We start from the raw sequence: 5,246 nt of genomic DNA, 5'->3' as shown, positions 1-5,246 counted from the left end.
GTACCGCTCCTACAGCATAATCGCTGGCATCACACATTAATTCAAATGGTTTACTCCAATCAGGTGCAGTAATGATAGGTGTTGATGTCAACTTCTTTTTCAAAATTTCAAATGCTTCCAAGCACTTTTCATCAAATTTGAATGGGATGTCTTTCTCTAGCAGATTGCAAAGAGGTTTAGAAATTTTTGAGAAGTCCTTGATGAACCTTCGATAGAAACCTGCATGACCAAGGAAGCTTCGGATGCCTTTAACCGAGAGTGGTGGAGGTAGATTTTTAATTGTTTCCACCTTCGCTTTATCAACTTCCAGTCCGTTGGCAGATACCTTATGTCCCAAAATGATTCCTTCTTGCACCATAAAATGGCATTTTTCCCAATTGAGAATCAGATTAGTTTCCACACAGCGCTCAAGAACCATTCTCAGATTCGTGAGGCATTCGTCATAAGATGTTCCAAATACAGAAAAGTCGTCCATGAATACCTCCACATTGATGCCGATCATCTCTGAGAATATTGCCATCATGCACCTTTGAAACGTGGCTGGTGCACCACATAAGCCAAAAGGTACTCTTCGGAATGCGAAAGTACCATAAGGGCATGTAAAGGTTGTCTTTTCTTGATCCTCCGGAGAAATAGCAATCTGATTATAGCCAGAATACCCATCTAACAGACAATAGAACTCATGGCCAGCCAACCTGTCAAGCATCTGATCAATAAAAGGCAGAGGGAAGTGATCCTTTCTTGTAGCTTTATTCAGCTTTCTGTAGTCCATGCAAATCCTCCAACCGGTGACAGTTCGAGTTGAGATGAGTTCCCCTTTTTCGTTGGCTACTACTGTCATGCCTCCTTTCTTAGGCACACATTGTACTGGGCTCACCCATGAGCTGTCAGAAATTGGATATATGATACCTGCATCGAGCCATTTAAGAATCTCTTTCTTTACAACCTCCTTCATGATAGGATTTAATCTTCTTTGTTGTTCCACTGAAGGTTTGCTTCCTTCTTCAAGAAGAATTTTGTGTTGACAAAATGATGGACTGATTCCCTTGATATCAGCTATAGTCCACCCAATTGCTGTTTTGAATTCCCTTAGCACCCTCAAAAGTTTTTCCTCTTCCTCACCTGACAAGTTAGCGGCAATAATAACAGGAAGAGTAGAATGTTCACCAAGAAAGGCATACCTCAAGTGATCCGGTAGCGGTTTAAGTTCAAGTTTAGGTGCTTCGATCACTGATGGTTGTAGTGGTTTGTGATCTTCCTTTAATTCTTTCAAGCCAAGAGATTCGACAGGTGGTTCAAAATTCCTTCGCCAAGGTGATGAGTTAAGATGATGGATTTCTTCCAATTCTTCTTCACTGTCCAATTCCTCATCATTGGTAAGGATTGCTTCCAATGTATCATTCTGTAAAACCCGCTAGCTATTAGCTTCTGCCGTAGTATCAAGTACATCCATACTGAAACAAGATTCCTCATCAGTTGGTAATTTCATTGCATTGAATACGTTGAACGTGACTGTCTGATCTTGTATTTTCATTGTAAGTTCCCCTTTTTGTACATCGATCAAGGTTTGTCCGGTGGCTAAAAAGGGTCTGCCCAAGATGATGGGAATTCTTTTGTCTTCTTCAAAATCAAGAATCACAAAGTCGGCTGGGAATATTAATTTATCAACCTTGACCAGCACATCTTCAATTATACCCCTCGGATATGTGATCGAACGATCAGCTAGCTGCAAAGACATGTTTGTCGGCTTGAGCTCTGGCAGGCCAAGTTGTGTGAAGATCGATAGAGGCATCAGGTTGATGCTAGCTCCCAAATCGCACAGACACTTATCAAAAGAGAACTTCCCAATAGTGCAAGGGATAGTAAAGCTTCCCGGGTCTTTCAGCTTAGGTGGTAATTTCTGTTGAAGCACAGCACTACATTCCTCTGTTAAAGCCACTGTCTCTAACTCTTCGAGCTTTAGCTTTTTCGAAAGAATACCCTTCATGAATTTGGCGTAGCTAGGCATTTGCTCGAGTGCTTCAGCAAACGGAATGTTGATGTGAAGCTTTTTAAATACTTCTAGGAATTTACCAAATTGTTTATCCAGCTGCTGTTTTTTTAACCTCCTAGGAAATGGAGGTGGTGGATATACTGGTTTTGACATCGGAGCAGCTGCAGGACTAGCCTTATCCTTTTCAACAGTAGTGTTGATGCCAATTGTGTTCGAAGGAAGTTCTGTTAGAATTTCTTGCGGTTCATCACCTTGATCTTGTACTGATGTTGAGGTAGACCCTGTTGTAGTTTTTCCCGATCTCAGCGTAATGGATTGGACTTGCTCTTTAGGGTCCCTCTTACCTGGTACCTCTGTATCACTAGGGAGATTCCCCTGTGGTCTGCTTAATAAAGCGTTAGCCAACTGACCGACTTGTGTCTCCAAGGCTTTTAAAGTTACTGCCTGACTCTTGTACATGAGTCTTAGCTCTTCCATGTCAGACCTTTCGTTATTTGCTTGCCCATGATTCTGAAATCCCGGAGGGTGATATGGCTGTTTAGGTGCATACTGTTGTGAAGTCCCAGCCTGACTATACTGTTTAGGTCCCTGTTGAAATCCTTGTTGAGGCTGATTATAACCCTGATTATTACTCCAGCTGAAATTCGGATGATTTCGGTTGTTAGGGTGGTAAGTAGCTGGAGCAGGCTGTTGACCTCTCTGAAAGTTGCTCACAAATTGTGCTGATTCACTAGAAATGGCACACTGATCAGTAGCATGAGTACCAGCACATAATTCGCAAATAGAGATTGGCTGTTGAATTCCTTGGTGAGCCAAAGAATCGACTTTCATCGTGAGAGCCTTAAGTTGAGCTGCTATAGCTGTAGACGTATCAAGATCAAGAATTCCGGCTACCTTTCCTTGTGTAAGTCTTTGAGTAGGGTTCTGATATTCATTAGCAGCCATCATTTCAATAAGATCATAAGCTTCTTCATAACTCTTAGCCCATAGCGCACCTCCAGAAGCAGCATCAAGCATAGGTCTGGATTGAGGTCCCAGACCATTATAGAAACTGTTTATTTGCATCCAATCCGGCATGCCATGATGGGGACACTTCCTTAGCATCTCCTTATAGCGCTCCCAGGCTTCACAGAATGTTTCTCCTGATTGTTGAGAAAATTGAGATAGAGCATTTCGTAGTGCAGCAGTCTTTGCCATGGGGAAGAATTTAGTGAGAAATTTCTGAGCTAGATCTTCCCATGTAGTAATCGAACCAGATGGTAAAGAATGTAACCATCCCTTAGCCTTATCTCTCAGTGAAAATGGGAAAAGCCTTAGCTTCACAGCTTCATCAGAGACATCATTGAATTTGAAAGTGTCACAGATCTCTATAAAATTCCGTATATGCATATTGGGGTCTTCAGTAGGAGAACCCCCATACTGTACCGAGTTCTGGACCATTTGAATAGTTCCTGGTTTGATTTCAAAGGCTTTGGCTGCGATTGCAGGCCTGACGATGCTTGATTGGATATCATCGATCTTTGGCATAGAGAAATCCTTTAATGCCTTACTGTCTGGTTGTGCTTCAGGTTCTGTCATTGTTTCAGAATCAGAAGAAGAAGATGAAGATGAATCAATTGCTTTTCTTTTACGGGTTTGAGAACGTGTTTGCATAAACGCGATCCAGCCAAAAACTTGTTCGGTGAAATCTACACGCAAGCGCACGTGATCACAAGTAATATATTAAGTTCGATCCCACAGAGACTGGTGAATTAAGAATACGCACCTATGCAACAATGTATGATCAATTATCACTGCTAAGACAATTAACAAGGATTGGTTTCTTTTATACTAATAACTAAATTTACTAATCAAATTCAGAATAGGAAAACACATGGGATTCTAACTTCATTATCAACTTCATCTAGAATTGAAATTACTAATTAACATGCGACTGTTGATCCTAATCAGACAACACGAAAGTAATACATGCCAACTCTCGTTGCACACGTATCATACCAATCAAAATCCACAATTAAGATAGAAATCTCATGGACACCAACAAAGCTCAGACCCTATATCTCTATAGCGGTAGTGTAAGCAGAGAGGTTTAAATAACAAGTCATCTATCGTGATTACACAGGGTGATAAAAATAGTTCAAGTCTACCACAAATTATGCTTCATTCACATAATCCTATGTTTACATGGCATAGTTCTAAATTCAATCATCCACTCTCGCTTCAGAAAGAATTAACAAACAACTTAGAAGTTAGCTACTCTCCTAAGAAGAATAAGTACGGCTCATGCAAAGAAATCAACGTACGTCACACAATCAAGTAATTAATATTCGATACTAGATTACATCGATAAATCCATTAGAATCCCATGAAGGCGGTTAGTTCATAATCGAACCAATCGACATCATGGGTTCTAATGAAAACATGATAGAATAAAGACAAGAATTAAACGGAATAAAAATGCTTGAATTAATAATAAAGATCACACGTTACAGATTGAAGTTCACGATCTCGCTCGAAACTGTCACTTCCTCGCGAAGAACGATCCAATACAACTGATAATGTGCTTCGATTAAAATTAAACTATGATATTGTTCTCTCTACTAAAACTACTTGGAGGCTAGGGTTTTACACATGAGAATTTAAAATAAATTGACCAAGTCAACCGGGCCTCGACCGCTGCTAAAATCCGTCAGAAAAGCTGTAAAAATCGGCCCGGAACACTTCTGCTGGGCGCGGCCGCGCTAAACTAGCGCAGGCGCGCTAGTTGGCTTTAATGTAGCGCGGGCGCGCTAGAAGTTAGCGCGGGGGCGCTACTTTCTGACTTTGGACTAGCGCGGGCGCGCTAAGAGTTAGCGCGGGGGCGCTACTTTCTGCCACTGGCAGCCTGTTTCTTCGTTTTCAGCTCGTTCTCGCGTGCATGCCCTTCCTCGCTCTAGTACCACTTCCGTAGGTGATCACGGTTGCATTTAGCATATGCAACAAGCCCTTTAAACCCCTAGATAGCTCTAGTGGACGAGTGTGTTCTCGTGAGGGTTTGTAGAAGATGTACCCACAAAATCCCAAGTCGTGAGGAATCCACAATTCTCTATTCTTGCAAATAATGCACTAAAAACAACCTAAAATGATAGAAAATCACTTCATCACCTCAACTCGTGACCTGCACAGAAAAACACTAAAAACACATCAAAAGACACTAAACACTTAAGTACAACCAACCAATTTAAGTGGAAATGAAGGCCTATAAGTGTGTATA

At 41.3% G+C, this 5,246-nt stretch overlaps 1 non-coding gene across 1 annotated transcript; it reads left to right on the top strand.

The window, feature by feature from the left end:
• Positions 1-3,068: 3,068 nt before the first annotated feature.
• On the top strand, positions 3,069-3,175 carry LOC135148570 (small nucleolar RNA R71). The gene has a single exon (XR_010286650.1). It is a non-coding gene; the product is annotated as a small nucleolar RNA R71 (small nucleolar RNA).
• Positions 3,176-5,246: the final 2,071 nt, after the last annotated feature.

This window comes from Daucus carota, chromosome 8 (assembly GCF_001625215.2).
Source record: "Daucus carota subsp. sativus chromosome 8, DH1 v3.0, whole genome shotgun sequence".
Lineage (NCBI taxonomy): Eukaryota > Viridiplantae > Streptophyta > Magnoliopsida > Apiales > Apiaceae > Daucus > Daucus carota.
Note: the sequence above shows the minus strand (reverse complement) of the source record. Positions and strands in the feature narration are given on the sequence as shown.